Here is a 17222-nt window from a genome sequence, read left to right as displayed (position 1 = left end):
GATCAGATGTTATACTGCAGTTCTGGGTTTAACATAGTGTTCCTAGACTTTATTGCAAGCGCAATCAACTTCATAATACTTAGCTACAAATCAGTTTTACTTTGTGTTGATTTTAAATACCTTGTGTTATTTGTTGCAGGGTGTGTGTGTGTGTGTGTGTGTGTGTGTGTGAAGAATACTGTCACAATCTTCTCTTCTTCAGGCTAAACATACCCAGTCATAGGGCTTGCCTTTTATACCATGGACCATATCTACGCTGCCCTCCTCTGAACCTGTTCCAATTTATCTAAATTCTTCTAAATATGTGATGTCCAGGGCTGGGCATAGTTCTTCAGATGCAATATGAGTAGTACATGAGTTTTGTTTGTTTTCCTTTTGGCTATATTTCCAAATCTGAAAGGCTGTGCTCGTTTAAGCAGGTGGCAACAGGTTTTTCAAGGCTTGTGTGTGTGTGACTACTCATTTGTGATTTTTTGAAATTGTAACAAAGGTCTGCCCTCGTTTTTCCAACATGGTGTATATGGCACACATGGTACTTACATTCTGTAACACAGGTGAAACTGTATAACACGGAATTTAAAGTGTTATGATCAGTGATAGGGTTTTGCAAGGATACTGGCTATCAAGGGTGATGGAGGGAAGATGTTGGATCAAAGCATGCAATAAATAGGATATGATATTGCATGTTTCTATCTTCCACACCAAGAGAGCGTCTCCTCCACAAAGGTTGGACAAATACTAAGAAGCAGCACCTATCTCCATTTTTTTTTAGTATGTGTGCATCCAGCATCCATCTATCCCCTTGTGATCAAGAAGATCTTACAGACTGATCAGTGTCTACTACTCCCTTCTGCACACTGCATCTGTTTAAAAATAATAATCTTGAAATGTGATTCTGCCTTTTAAAAATTGGATTATAGGAATTGTAAAGAGGCATAAGACTCATTTGAATGGATTGACTCTGCTAAAGATAATATTTGTCATCTGTTAGGACTAAGTCATCTGTAAGCTAGGGAAATTGACTGAGAAAGGAGAGGCAGTGATAAAATATTTTTAATATTTTGTTGGAAGCCGCCCAGAGTGGCTGGGAAAACCCAGCCAGATGGGCGGGGTATAAATTATCATTATCATTATCAAATAAGGTTTCAAGCAGGAGACAGGACCTAATAACATCAGCCATGCCAACAGAGATCATTCACCTGCCCATAAAACACCATTACCAACAATGCCTTTGTCTGAATAGGCCTGGATCACCCATGAGACAAGGAGAGGCAACAGCCTCAGGTGGCAGGATCTACAGGGGCAGCAGATCCCAAAATAGATCTTCATTCCTCCCTTTTTCCTGGTGTAGATATTCACTCACCCCTTCTTCCCTGGCAGGGAGGGGGTGCCATTTTGTGGTTTGCCTCAGGTGCCAAAAAGTATTAGGCTGGCCCATAAACAGGCCATTTGTACTAAAGAACACAAATCTGATATAAAAAATGGCAACATTCAGTGGAAGAGCAGGATCCCCTGCTGGTGACCCAAAATTAACAATACTCTGGCAAAAAGGCTTAAACAGGCAGTTCCAGCTTGGAGTTGCTGTACTAGAATTTCTCAGCAAGTTTCATACTGTTCTGTTCTGGCTCAGCTGAATCAATTGATTTGCTTCATAGTACGAAAACAAGAGAATTCTTTGGCAGCTAACATATGTATTGCGGAATAAGCTTTCATGGTGGACGCTAGCCCACAAAAACTTTTGCCATAATAAATTTGCTAGGCTTAAAAAGACTCTGTTGTTTTCTGGCAACAAATTTCAGTCTTTGAGGTGCCACAAGACATTATGTTCTTTTTATGGGCTTCTCTTGAATCATCAAATCACATGTGTGATTTTGTATCAGGACCAACTTTTTGATATAAAGGCAGGCCACTTAAAAATGGCAGGCAAAAGGAAACATTTGGCAGCCAAGTTTGGGTGTTACTCAGTTGATCTTAAGATAAATGTGAGTCATCCATTGCTGCAACAGTGGACAAATAGAAGTGGCAGCTTAACACAGGATGATGCTTTCTGACTGAGCATGTTTTAAAATGCTTCTCAGATTTTGGCAGGAACTGCAGGCAACCAATTTCTAAAGTTATATCTACAATGGTAAATTAGCATTTACTGAATGGCCTGTTGTTGTTAAAATTTGTATACCACCCTTCATCTGAAAGATCACAAGTTGGTTTAATTAAAAGCACTCTGCAAAGAATAATGGGATCTGATACCAAAGGCATGAAAAGCAAACTAGTGGATTCCTGATATATTTGTTATTATCTCTTCTATGTAGCTGAGAATTCACATAGAAAATGTTCTGCTCTCTAGCTTACTCCAGAATGTCAGCAGTTTTTGTGTGTTGCAGCAAAACCCACAATGACTACCTTAGAGGTTTATTGTGGCATACAGGTTATGTATTTTATTGCTTCAGTTGAGGCTATGTTCTTATTACTATGCAAAGCATGGGCAGAGAGCAAATTCCCCCCTACCTCTCATCTCATAATTCAAGGTCTTCAAAGAAGTGGTCTGCATACGGTTCAAGGCAGACATAAGAAAATACTTCTGTACAAAGTTAATAATTAACTCAGCATCCTAAGATGTGATGAGATTGCTTTATGAAAAATGGTTGAACCTACATAGATGAAGGCAGTATACCTCAAAGGAACAGCTGGTGCCTTTCATTTCTATTCCTTGCTTGACAGCTTGCAGAGGTTTTTGCTTTCTGATATTAACAGCAGAATGCTGATCTAGATGGATTTTGCTTTGATTCAGCAAGGCAACCCTTGATCTTAGGTTCCCCAACTGACTTGTGAATGTTCCAGGGAAATGAACATTTTTATTATGAATTATTATTATGCACACAGGTGTAAAACAAGATACCGTATTTTTCCGTGTATTGGACGAGGGTTTTTGACTCAAAAATCACTTCAGAAAACTGAGGTCATCCAATACATGGATAGTAGCATGGCAGCGGGGAGAAGGGCAGTGTGCCGCCAGCCATTCGGTGGGCTGGAGAGCGGCTTCCCCCGGGGATGCTGCAGCGAGCGGGGAGCAATCTGGGGGGGTGTTTACTGCCCACAGCTGCAGGGTGGGGAGAAGCAGCGTGCTGCCAGCCAGCTCTTTGACGGGAGCGCAAATTCACCTGATGCTGCTGCGCACAGGATCATTTCCCTGGATCATTTCCCATGCATGGCGGCAGTGGGGGAGGTTGCTCTCCTGCAAACCGGATGGCTAGAGGGAGCGCAAATTCACCCAATGCCGTTGTGTGTGGGAAATGATCTTGGGAGTGTTTTCTGCCCACAGCTGGGGGGGGGGGAGAGGCTGAACAACTTTGGGCCATCTCCCCTCGTTTTCTTAAACGGAGGTGTGTGTCTTATACAAGGGGACGTCTTATAGACAGAAAAGTACAGTAACTTGGTCAGCGATAAACTAGAAAATTGAAAAAGCCACCAGGTGAGGGTAATTCTGAAACTATTGTAGTCTTTAGTTGGGTAATTGCCTAATCCTATACATGTTTACTTGGAAGTAAGGGTGAAAATAGACACAATGGTGATCAATTTGTAAACAGCTGCTGGGGGCAGTGATCTGGATCAGGCCACAACAGGAGCAAAGGCTTGAATCTTCTCTCTCTCCCAGCCCCGATCTGGATTGGGCTTTCCTATACTTGTTATTTAGAAAACAAGAAACAATCATGAACAGGCCATTGTCGTTCTCTCCACAAGTGCAACGGATTTTACTCCCAACAGTAAATGTCCACAGGATTGCAACCTTACGGCCCTGTTTCGTAAATTTCAATGTACTTATCTACATACAGCCTGTGCAGAATCTATGCAGGATTTGGCTGTTAACCACTTAAAGCTAGCTATAATGCACTTTACATATAAGCTATTGAGAGAGGTTTTGTCAATCGTGGGCCTAAGAACTATGGTCTTAGCCCACAAAAGGCAAGAGGGCAAAGGATGTGATGACACTACTTCCTATGAACAGGTTTTTGGCTGGTAGTTGATGTGAGGGGACCGTTAACCAGACTGACTTTTGCTGTGCTCTGAGTTGCATTTTGTGTGGGATGTATATGACTATAAATCCAATCCAACCATCAGCGGAAAATGATGGGGCACGACAGTGGTGAGATTAATGATATATACTGCATCATTTTAAGGCAACGTTTAACCATGTGCTGAGCCTCAAAGTATGCATGGTGGTTTGGTCTGAAGATTTTGTTTTGTTAGGGAAATGCGCTCAAAGGACTAAAAGTTGGTTGCAGGAAAGAGACTTAGGAGGAAGGAGTGATTAACATTCTCCCTTCTAATTCTTTTTGTAATCAAAATCGCCCCCCTCCCACAGCACTCCCCCTATTGTCTCATGTGGTGGGGGGAAGAAGTTAGTGTCATACCCTCCAATATACCTCTGATGAAAATAGGGACGTCCTATTTAATATTCTTTCCATATTCTATGGGTCATTAGACTAAAATCAGTCATATTAAAAGGTCTGTGTGGGTGTGCAGCAAATATCCTTTGGAAACATATGCTTGAGGAATATCCCAAATCTGATGCAACAACAAAACAACAACAAAACAACAACAACAATTGACTGGGTTGCCCTAGCAACTCTGGCGGCTTCCAATATATATAAAAACATATACAACATAAAAAATACTTCACTATGCAGGGCTGCCTTCAGATATCTTCTAAAGGTTGTATAATGGGGTGGCCATATTTCAAGAGGTAAAAATCCGGACACAAAAAGTTGTTGAGCATTTCAGGGCAATAACCAGATAGCCTCTCCCCCTTCGCAGAGCCTAAGCCACCCACGCCAGAGCCAGAACCCCATTCAATGAGGACTAGAGACTTGTTTCTTTATTTTAAATTGGAATTTGGGAAACATGGCCAGTTAAGGATTCAAGCAGACAATGGGTGGCATGTCTAGAATCCAGGAAAACCTGACAGATAAGGCTACAGAGGCAACCTTATTTTGACTTCAGTCGGAGAGATTAAACATACGCTTACCTTTCCCATCCAAAGTGCTTAATTTTTTCTAAGACTGATTCTACTGCATATTACAGTGTCTTTAGAATTCGTTCGAAATTTTGGTTTTATCATTTCCTTCTAAATAATCTTGAGGTTGTTAAAATTTGCCTCTGTGTGGCCAAAAAGCTGTTCATAAATCACAAAAATATTAATAAAATAGATATGATTGACACTATTTTTAGAAAGAAGACAATGAAAACCCACTTTAAATTGTGAAAGAAATGTCATTTGTGAGTGCTGAGGTGGGGCTCATGTCTCCATAGGAAAAAGCAAAGGCAAAGATCCCTTGCAGGGCAGAAAATAGTGCGCTCCTCCCTGCTACCAGCTGCATATATCAGGGAGAAGCTGTACGTAGGTAGAAGCTTGCTTGTCACCCAGGAGGCTCTCTCTCACACAATCCGGAGAGACTAGGTAAGAAGTCAAGAGCTAATCATGAATAGATTTGCATGGTTGCATCAGATTTGGGATATTCCTCAAGCATATGTTTCCAAAGGATATTTGCTGCACACCCACACAGACCTTTTAACATGACTGATTTTAGTCTAATGACCCATAGAATATGGAAGGATATTTTAGCCTGTGGTGTTTTCCTGATATAAATTTCCTCCAGGGCTAGCAACTTGTTATATTTTCAGTAGGTGTTCCTCCGTTACTTCTTTGCCTTCTATGCAACCTGATACATTTGCAGAAGGCAAAGGTCCATTCAAGACTGTAAAACACACACACACACACATCCTCTATTTCTCAATTAAGACTGAAATAAATTGCAGTCAGAGATCAACACTATGCGTCTCATTCAGAAACATAAAAAGTAGCCTGATGAAGAATTTGGCTCAGTTCAAAGGTTTGTGAGCAGCACTGGTTGGAATTGTTGTTGTTCTTACATTAGTAATTTACAATATGAAAACAGCACCAAAAAAATAGAATAAATAATCCAAGTCACAGCAGCAGCAGCGGCAGCAACCTGTCATAATGCAGACAATAAAACCCCTCAGCATAAGCCACAGCTCCTGCAATAAGCATAGTCATAAAAACAATGCAAAAGTAAGAGCAATGGCCAATAAAAGCAGAGAGTGTGCGTGGCAGTAAGGCTGCTAACCAAAACTGCAGTGCCAGCTGCCAACAAAGGCCTTTTGGAACAAATATATATGGGGCACTCATGAAGGGGCTTCCTTGGTAAGGGGTTAAATAGTATAGGTGCCCCACAGTGGTGCTTTAAAGAAAAGACCTAGCATTTATCTTGCAAGCAAACAGTGCCTAGGGCAACTGAGACAGAACTGAAGGGCCTTGTTCCTTTTCAGGAGACAAGCCACATGGTTCTGCTGTGGCTTTAAGGATAGGCCTGCATAGACCTCGCTGCAGTGGTGATGGGAATCAGATGCTTAGCGTTTGCTCGCAGTGTGGTAGGACTGTGACTGGTTGTCACCAATAAATTTACTGGCCTAGGTCAGCGGGGGTGGGGTGGGGACATTTGGATCAGGGCCAGTAGCCAAGCTGCCAGTAGCCAAAGAGGGGGAAAGCATGCTGTCATAATACAGCAGTTCCAGGAAGGCAAGTTTGAGTAGAGCCATAAGGCCACAATAAAGATTTTTAGGTCTTGCTCCCATTCTGTGGCACTGATCCAAACTAGGAAAAGCAAAGTGTATGGGGTGATCCAATCACAGATCTCCCATTGAATTCTCAGTTTGGCTAGCCATATGCTATCACTATTGCTTGCTAATTTTTTCCATTGTTGTTGACCTTCAATTCAGAATCAACAGGCTGGGGTACATGGAAGCACATCCGCTGCAAAAAGTCTTATCTAGTGGCCTTGTGGGGGGAAAGTAACATTTTTGCCTTGTCATGGAACTTGGATAGCCGAGCTGTTAGCATTAACATTTCCTCTGTGCTGAATGTTTACCCCCTGCTGCACCATTCTGTTCTTTTCGCGTGCTTTCTGTGCTCTCTCTGTTGTATTATGCTGGGTGTACATTTCATCCTTTTAAGCGTATGCCACCTTGGGGGTTCTTATTTGGGTCAGAAGGTGGACAGTTTTTTGTTTGTTGTTTAAAGCAGAAGAAGAGAGTGAGAGAATGTTTAAAAAGGGAGAATATGTGAAAATACCAGTCATTCTGGTACTGTCCAGTGTGGTGTGGAATGCCCACAGACACAGCCTCTTTTACACCATTAACATGGTGCAGCCTCAATTGATTTTCAGACTTTATATCTTTGAACTGTCCATCCTTCAATGTGCCTTATGAAATTGCTGCACTTCAAATAATCTGTCTTTCAGCTCCATTTTCTGCGCTATTAATGTTTATGAAGAAGCTTCTCCATTCCTGTATTTAGCATTGGCATTAACGCCCATGCCATTTTCTGGCCATTTAATTTTGTTCTTTAGAAGCTAGGCCTTTGGTGGGAAATTCTGTTAAAGTGGGATTTGGAAGAGTATCACATTAAGCCTAAGATTCAGTACAAACTTGCTTTCTTCAAGTCTATAAAAAAGCATCCCTGAACAGACATTTCATCTGACCAAAGTCCAACTTTCCTGGTTTTCCTGCTGGTGGATAGGAAGAAATATTGAGTCTTTGGTACTTTTTATATGGAAGGTCCTCCATTCCTATTCCTCCCACTGCCAGCTGAAGAGGTTATTGTGGCTCCTGCTTTGCAGGGGGTTGGACTAGATGACCATTTGGGTCCCTTCCAGCTCTACAATTCTTTGATTCTATGAAAGATGTTCTCCCAAGGTCTTTGACTTGCTGCCTGTTAGAGTAGTCAATGATGGGCTAATGGTCTGATACACTGTCAGCCAGTTTTACATATTCCAGCAATTATTTAACTGATAGGCACTCTACTGTTGCATAATGGAAACAGCTACCTGTGATCATAAACGGGATGTGTATAATGTTTCCAATACCAGCTGCTAAGAACTCCCATTGGCAGGGAAGCAGGATAGGTAGGTGATCAGTTGCCTTGAGCGCTGGCCAGTTGAACAGGGTGGGTAGAGATGCAGGAGTGAGCAGGTAGGAGCAAGCAGGGGCAGGAGCAATGCTTCAAGACTGTTGCTCAACCCCTTGAAGGGTAAATCTATGATTTAGCTGCAGCTGAAGAAGGGAAGGGCTCAGCTTAAGCACTGCTCCATCCTAGAAATTGTTGGTAAACATACATCAGTGTACCTCCCAACACTGTTTAATGGCTTGTATCACATAACACCAAATTTGCGTCCTTTTTACTTCAGGTTCATTCATCTGGAATAACTACTATTCCTGTCCCATAGTCACAAAGCTAGAAAAGGAAGCATCCTGAGACTTGGCTGTTCTAATCCCCCTTATCTGAGAAGGACGACTCTGTGACTACTTGCAGTCTCTAGCTGGTGCAGCTTGGCTGCCCCAGTCTTCACAGTGTCCAAACTCAGAGCAGAAATGTGGAAGTGGTTGCTCATATCAGAAGCAGCCTCCTCTTCCTTTCATTAACTCCCCTGCACTCTGTGGGATGGTGCAATGCTGGAGATTGGAGCCAATCCTCCCCATTGTGCCATCTAGATCAAGAGGAAGGGTAAGCAAGCAAGTACAGGCCTCCACCAGAGGTGGCCCATCTCATTTTGCCCCTACATATGTGCCACCTGCTGCCCCACCCAAGGCTCACTTATGGGGTTGTGTAGATGTGGCTTCTGGGTTCCAGCCAGGGGTGGACTTTGATAATATGGTGCCCTGAGCAAGTACAAAATTTGGGGGGTGTCTCTCCACCCCACTCCCAAGAAAAGAATATTTCTTATCTTCACAATAATTCCTTTTTGTATTTTTTACTGATATTCTTAGTAGGAACCCATATAAATAAATGTATTATTATTATTATTATTATTATTTTGCACCCCCTTGGCTCAGAGCCCTGTACAAGAGACCTGCTTGCACTGCCTAATCTGGCATTGCTCTAGAGAGAGCCCCATGAGAAGGCCTCCGGAGGCCTCTGTGGGCTCTTGCGATACCTCACTGGAACTTGGAAGACACTGCCGCCACAGTGTGGTGTAGTGGTTAAGAGCAGTAGTCTTGCAATCTGGGGAACCGGGTTTGCTTCCCCACTCCTCCATATGCAGCTGCTGGGTGACCTTGGGCCAGTCACACTTCTCTGAAGTCTCTCAGCCCCACTCACCTCACAGAGGGTTTGTTGTGGGGGAGGAAGGGAAAGGAGAATGTGAGCCGCTTTGAGACTTCTTCGGGTAGTGATAAAGCGGGATATCAAATCCAAACTCTTCTTCTTCTCCTCACTACTCTGGTGGCAATGGGGGGGGCGGGGGGCGTCTCTGCAGGGATTCCACCACCTGAGGTGACTTCTTTAGACTGTCTCATGCCCTGGCTCCCACTCATTCTCTTCTAGGGTGGGGTTTCCAGGTGAGCAAACTGAAGCAGCAGTGGCTTCTCCTTGTTATGATCACTGGCCTAAACCTTCTTGCCATACTCCTAAGAGAGAGAGAGAGAGAGAGCTAAGCAAGCTTTGGTGCAGGGTGATGGTTGCTTCTGCACTTTGCCTGTGCTCTCCCTGTGGAGCCAAACCCCACCATCTATGGCGAGAGCAAAGGCAAGTGAGAGGAGCAGACACTACTTCCCCAGGTCCCCTCACCTTCTGTCTCTGGCCAGTGTAGCAGAGAGTTGAGAGCAAGCAGCAATTGTAAGTTTAGCTTAGCATCAATGATCTGTACTCTGATAACTTCCAGGTTCATAGGAGCCAACTCCTATGGACTGAGGTCCCTTAAAGGTAAAGGTAAAGGTACCCCTGCCCGTACAGGCCAGTCTTGACAGACTCTAGGGTTGTGCGCCCATCTCACTCAAGAGGCCGGGGGCCAGCGCTGTCTGGAGACACTTCCGGGTCACATGGCCAGCGTGACATCGCTGCTCTGGCGAGCCAGAGCCGCACACGGAACGCCCTTTACCTTCCCACTAGTAAGCGGTCCCTATTTATCTACTTGCACCCGGGAGTGCTTTCAAACTGCTAGGTTGGCAGGCGCTGGGACCGAACAACGGGAGCGCACCCCGCCACGGGGATTCGAACCGCCGACCTTTCGATCGGCAAGCCCTAGGCGCTGAGGCTTTTACCCACAGCGGTCCCTTAGTCTCCCCTAAAATATTTGAGGGGACTGGGCCCCTCAAAGGCATTGTCATTGAAATGGTGTGTGTGTGTCTTGTGACTGATTATGCTGTACCAGGTTAGACTACTGTGATATACTCTCTGTGGGGCTGCCTCTGAAATATGGCTTGGAAATTGCTGCGAGTTCAGAATGCAGCTGCTGGATCACCAACTGAGGTAGGCTTATTAGGATAATGTAACATTGGTGCTATATGCCAGTTGCATTAGCTTCCAATTTCTGAACCCAAGTGCTGGCGTTGACTCTTAAAGCCTTTTCCAGCTTAGGACCCAGGATACTTTGTGTCAGCCGAGACATTCAGAACTTCAACAGAACGTCTTCTGGGGGCGGCCCCACAAACTGAAACAAGTCAGCTGCTCCCCAAAGAAAGGGCCTTCTCAGTGGTGGTGCCTCCGTTGTGAAGTGCAATCTGTAGAGGGGTCCACTTGGTACCTATTTTGTCATCCTTCCAGCACCAGGTAGACTTTTCCATTTCCCCAGCCCTTTTAGAGCTGATTTTAGCCCTGTGTGGATTCTTTGCTTGCTTGCATAAGATCCCTGGCTTTTATTACTGTTCTGCTGTATATTGCCTGTACTTTAATCCATGCACACGCACACACAATGAAGGTTAGTATAGAAATTCCTGTAACAAAATCATAATAAAATAACCTGCCATCTTCCTGCTCACCCCTTTCCCTTTGGGCAGCAGATTGGGGAGCAGAGGGAGAGGGGAAGCTTACGCCGCCTTGGGGGGCTTGTGGGTTCTCCCTGAGCAGTGCCGTGCATGGGGAGCACTGGGCTGCCCCACGGAGCCGCCACGCCGGGAGAGCGTAAGCGAGGGAGCCAGAGGCGGAGGCACCGGAGGCAGGCAGGCATCTCTCTCCCGATCCCTCGGAAGCGTCCGGGGTCCAGCGCTTCCTCCACGCTCCCCAGCGAGAACAATGCGCCCTTGCTGCCTCCTCGGTCCGCGCTTCCCTTCGCTCCTTCTCGCGGCGGCAGAGCGGGGAGGGCTGTGCAGCCCCGGGGGCAGCCTCCACAAGCCTTTCACCGAGGAACACCCACGCCCCCCCCAAAAAAAAGAAGTCAGCGGGCCCCGCCGGCCCAGCTTGGATGGAGCCGTGCGCCTCGTGCCTCGGAGTCCCGGCGGCGAGCCGGGGAGGCGGAGCGGGAGCGGCCTCTCCTGCAGTTAATGGTCGCGACTCTGCGCGCCGCTGTTGACCCGGCGATGCTGGCGGCGAAGCAGCGCGAAGTGGGACGCTGCCGCCGCCGCCGCCGCCGCGAGTTGAGCGCCAGCAACAGACGGAGCGCAGTCCCGCCGCCGGAGCGCCGCGCCGCCGAGCAATGCCCGACCCCCAAAGTCCGCGCGAGGCGAGCCTGGACCGGGCAGGGTCGCGGCCGCATGGAAGGGACGGCTGAAAACTTTTAGAGGGACCTCCCCGCCGCTCCCGCGAAAAGAGAGAAACTTTGCGAGGCCGGGAGATGAGAGGCGCCGCGGGAAGGAGCCGGCCGAGAGCGCGATGGCTGCCCGTCGTGGGCTTCTGGCTGTGGCTGGGCGTCTCGGAGCGGGCGCTCGCCGCCACGCGCTACGCCATCCCCGAGGAGATGCCCAGGGGCTCTTCGGTGGGCAACGTGGTGGGCGACCTGGGCCTGGATCTCGCCCAGCTGCCCGCCAGGAACCTCCGCGTGGTGTCGGGCGGCGGACGAAAGTACTTCGAGGTGGACCTGGGCAGCGGGAAGTTGCTGGTGAGCGAGCGCATCGACCGCGAGGAACTTTGCGGGGCCCTCTCGCCGTGCGCGCTGAGCCTGGAGGTGGTGGCCGAGAGCCCGCTGGTGCTGTACGGCGTGACCGTGGAGATCCAGGACGTCAACGACAACGACCCGGCTTTCCAGAGCAAGCAGATGAAGCTGGAGATCAGCGAGTCGGTGACCCCCGGAGCGCGTTTCCCCTTGGAGAGCGCGCAGGACCCCGACGTGGGAAGCAACTCTCTGCAGACCTACCAGCTCAGCGCCAACCCGCACTTCGTGCTGGACGTGCAGACGCGAGGCGACGGGACGAAGTATGCGGAGCTGGTGCTGGAGAAAGAGCTGGACCGGGAGCAGCAGCGGGAAGTGCAGCTGGTTCTCACGGCGATGGATGGAGGGACCCCACCCCGATCGGCCAGCTTGCAGGTGCTGGTTGACGTCCTGGATGCAAATGACAACGCCCCTGTCTTCAACCAGTCCATCTACAGAGCCAGCCTGAAAGAAGACACACCCTTGAACACCCTGGTTGTCCAAACCAGAGCTTTCGACCTGGATGAAGGCCCCAATGGGGAGATTGTGTACTCTTTCAGCAGTCACACCCCTGCCAGAATCCGACAGCTCTTTGCCCTAGACTCTGCCACTGGAGAACTGAGGCTGAAGGGGTTGCTGGATTTTGAAGAAGCCAAATTTTATGAGATTTATATCCAGGCAAAAGATAAGGGTTCAAATCCTGGTGTCGCTCATTGCAAAGTGCTGGTAGAGATTGTGGATGTGAACGACAACACCCCAGAAATAACAGTGACGTCGGTGTACAGCCCAATACCAGAAGACGCGGCTCCGGGGACTGTGATTGCGTTGCTGAGTGTCACGGATCAGGACTCTGGTGATAATGGCCTAGTAAATTGCTTTATACCTTCTGGGATCCCTTTTGCCCTCAGCTCTTCCCTTAAAAACTATTATACCTTACAGACCAAAGGACCCTTGGACAGGGAACTTGTCTCTGAGTACAACATCACCATCACAGCTCAGGATGCAGGCACACCCTCACTCATGGCAGAAAAGCAAATACTGGTTAAAGTATCTGATGTAAATGACAACCCTCCTAAATTTCCACAATCCTCCTATGATGTGTATGTGGAGGAAAACAACCTTCCAGGGACCCTGATCTTTAACATCAGTGCCTCTGACCCGGATCTGAACCGGAATTCCCACCTTTCCTACTCCATCCTGGATAGTCCCATGTCCTCGGGAGACTTGGCGGGCAGGTATTTTTCTATTAACCGGGAAAATGGCAGCATATATGTCCTAGTCCCCTTGGACCATGAGGGCACCATGGAGTTCAGGCTAGTGGTCCAGGTTCGTGATGCTGGCCTCCCGCCTCTCGCCACTAACATCACTGTCAATGTTTTTGTCACAGATCAGAATGACAATGCACCCAGGCTCTTATACCCAAACTCAAACAACAGCTCTTCGCTCTCAGAAGTCATCTCACCCACAGTCAGCCCTGGTTACATGGTCACAAAAATTGTGGCCTGGGATGCAGATTCTGGTTACAATGCCTGGCTCTCCTATTCCTTCCTTCAGGTCACTGACCCAGGGCTGTTCACTGTGGGGCTGCATTCTGGGGAGATAAGCACAGCTCGTTCTCTGCAAGAGGAAGATTCTCGCAAGCAAACATTGCTCATCTTAATAAAAGACAATGGGGAGCCTGCCTTGTCCTCCACAGTGACCCTTGCTGTAGATGTAGCAGAGACATCTAGGGAGACACTGACAGACTTGACTGCTGTGTCCACTACACCCCAAACAAAGAAGCACTTGACTTTCTATTTAATCATTGCTGTCATCTTGATCTCAGTGGCCTTCTTTGTCACCGTGGTTGGGGTGGGGATTTATAAATTTTACAAGTGGAGGCAATCCAAGGATATATTCAAAGCCTCCAGAAGCTCCCTTTATAGAACCCCGGGGCCTTTCAACCACATAGACACTGTGCGGAGTGGATTTACTCCTCCAAACTTCTACCAGCAGGTCCTCACCACGGACTCTCGCCAGAGTGAACTTCTGTACAAAATGCCCTTTGCTCCCAGCCCTATGGGGAGCCGCCAGAGCACTATCACAAGATGTGACCCTGCAATATATAACCAGCTAATAAGCACAAATAAGAGGCTTCTGGTGCCCTCTGAGGTAATGTATGCTTGTTGTCCTTCTCCAGCAAAGTTGGGAAATCCCAGCTCTGAGCTTAAGTTGACTTAAAGGCAGACCACTCAATGTCTTCCTACCCGGAAACAGGGTAGTTCCTGTAGAACACATTCTTTTTCCTGTTTTCTGTCTCCATCTAGTGCTGTGTCATTTAATAGCATGATTAAGAGCCCCGCCTGTTTAACTCCTGTGCATGTGTTGTTTCCTCCCTACATTACATGGAGTTGGGTGGTTTGTTTGTTCTTTCTGCTCTGGGTCAGATCAATGTGGTCGGCTGTTGTTGGGTTGCATAGTCATTGCCTCTGAAGAATGATAGCTCCCAGTAAGTTTATGTTTTATGAAAAATCATACGCAAGGAAACAGGAATGCTGTGTAAATAATGGGTTGGATATGTATTGGGAGGCCTTTTGGCTTGGGTGCTTCTTCAAGACGCTAAAGGGAGATCACCTTCAACATTTCCTTGGGGGCCTAGCCTCTGATGTATGTCTGTTTGATATTCATCTATGATGGGGTGGAAATGTAAGACTTATTCCTTTTCCTTATGTGTATGGTGGAATTGAACCTATTCTCTATGTAGCCAAACATGAGTAGGAGTAGGGGTAGGAGTAGGAGTAGCAGAAGAAGAGACATTAGAACAGGGCTCTGATGGCTTCTCATTCAGACTAATTTGGTAGGGGGAAATGGCACTTTCTATGGAAGCAATGGCAGCAGACTTCCAGGGAAGAGCCTGAGCATGGATGCCTTTCAGAAGGAGGCCTACACACAGGACCAGCCACCAGGTGTGCACCCCCAAATTAGTTTACCTGGAGGCCGCAGCAGGTGGAGGCAAGGATGGGCAGCAGCATGGGGGTGGTGAGGAGAGATGGTGCTCCCTTGCCCTGATGCTGAGAAATGCCGTTTTCATTTCCCCTCAGTGCTTCTGGGCCCCAATATAGCACCACTATGTTGAAGTGAGGCCCAGAGGCCCTGGGACCGTTGGAGAAGGTGGCAGCTGTTGCCACTTGGTTTGGTGCTTCTGTTCCCAATGAAGGGCCCTGTGCTTGTTATTTTAGGAAATCGAGGGGGTTGCGGATACTGCTCTGGGGCCTATGCTTGTCAGAGGACCCAGACTTTGAGTTTTCATTTAAAAAATGTAAGAGCCTAGCCCTTCTAGAAATGAAGTTATCAAGCAAAATGTGTGAGTACTCTTCTAAGTGAGTGAGCCAGCCCAGCTAGCCCCACCTTTCAGTGTTTTTAGCAAATGAGTGACGTCTGAGCTGTGGTTGATGAGTAAGTTGTTTGGACACCAGGCTATAACTGGTGTCTTAAAGACCTGCTATTTCCCTCTTCCATCCAGTGCACTTTTTTGCCCTGCTTGTTTCATTTTCTAGTCCTTGGAATTTCTGTTATTTAGCCAATCTGTTCTTTCTACAAAACAGGATGCATCTTTCCTGTGGTGAGTTGGTCTAAGATCAGGTACTCACTATAGGTTATTTTCTGTAAATATTATTACACAATAAGTGTGGGTAGATGTTAAAGAATACCCCACCCTATAGCAAGTGCAAAATGTGAAAAGTATGCAAAGAGGCTTGGGCATTCTGTCATACCAACATTTCTCCAATGAAAATAGGGACGTCCCATTCCATAATGATAATTTTACTATTTACCATATTTTTGGCTCTATAAGACTCACTTTTTCCCTCCTAAAAAGTAAGGGAAAATGTGTGTGCATCTTATGGAGTGAGTGCAGGCTGCGCAGCTATCCCAGAAGCCAGAACAGCAAGAGGGGTTGCTGCTTTTACTGCGCAGCGATCCCTCTTGCTGTTCTGGCTTCTGAGATTCAAAATATTTTGTTTCTTGTTTTCCTCCCCCAAAAACTAGGTGCATCTTGTGGTCTGGTGCGTCTTATAGAGCGAAAAATACGGTATATCCACACATCTTACTGAGTTGCCCCAGCTACTCTGGGCAGCTTCCAACATATATAAAAAACTTCCCTTCCCTATACAGGATTGCCTTCTGATGGCTTGCAGGCCGCATAAAATTGAGGGGGCCCAGTCCCCTGCTTAATTGGAGGGGCTCAGCTCCCCCCCCCCCCATGTTGTCCCTGATCAGGTGGGAGCTAGTAGAGATGCTACGATACTAAGATAATGTGTTCCCTGTTGAATGTCCAGGAAAACATAGGCATCCCTATCATAGAGTTCATATCAAAAGTCAATAAGTGAAAAGGCAATGCAATATGTTATTGTATGAAAGTGAATATTAACTAGAGATTTTGCCTGCAATCCAGAAAAGCTACTGTGTAGAGAGGAGAAGGAGGAGTAATAACAACAACAATAGCCAGGTTCTTTCTCACAATGCCTACAAAGCAACACCTACATAGGTAAGCTTTTTTCTGACTCTTCCACCAGCTGCACAAAGCTATTGTGCTTTAGGGTTTCTGAGTCTCAAGGTTTTACCTAAAGTTTCAGGCTTCAGCTTTCTTTTGGGAATCACAAGTGGCAGGCTACTTTCAGCTTGACTTAAATGTTGTTGTCTTGCACCCCATCCCCATTCTGTCCAACAGTCTTCCCCCCCCCCTAAAATACCAGGCATAGGCAAACTGCCCAGGAGGCATCAAATTCCCTTCATTCCTGGGCTCCTCTCATATTCTGATCACTGATAACATTAGGTAGCACTCGTGCGACACTCATTTTATCTTGTTATTGTGTAACAGCAGAAGGCTGGCAGTGAATATGTTAATTGCTGGGATTGTATGTACATGCTAGTTTCCTTTGAAATATTCATGAACATTTTCACTCTGAAGAGAGCACGTTGTGTGTCTTGTTTGCAAGATTTCCTCACAGAGGCCCAGTTCTCACCAAGATGGTTAATCTGTTTCTAGGCTGTACCATTTCAGATTGCAGATAAAACCCACATCTTTGAACGTTCCTGCGTACAAAGAATTCAGAGCTCTGCCAAAGCTAGATGTCAGGAAGATGGATCCTAACTGTGGGGTGGCTGGCATGGAGGAGCATACAGCCATCTTGAGTCCCCACCTGCAGTCTGAAGTGGTACAGCCCAGACTCAGGTGTACAACCTCATTGAGAACTGAGCCAGAAGCACAATTCCCATAATTCCTTGGGAATGATTGCTGCACCAGTTTGAATCTGCAGTGTAGATACA

The sequence above is a fragment of the Podarcis tiliguerta genome (assembly GCF_965153285.1).
Source record: "Podarcis tiliguerta genome assembly, chromosome: 7".
Lineage (NCBI taxonomy): Eukaryota > Metazoa > Chordata > Lepidosauria > Squamata > Lacertidae > Podarcis > Podarcis tiliguerta.
The sequence above is the reverse complement of the archived record's forward strand: the minus strand, read 5'-3'. Positions refer to the sequence as shown.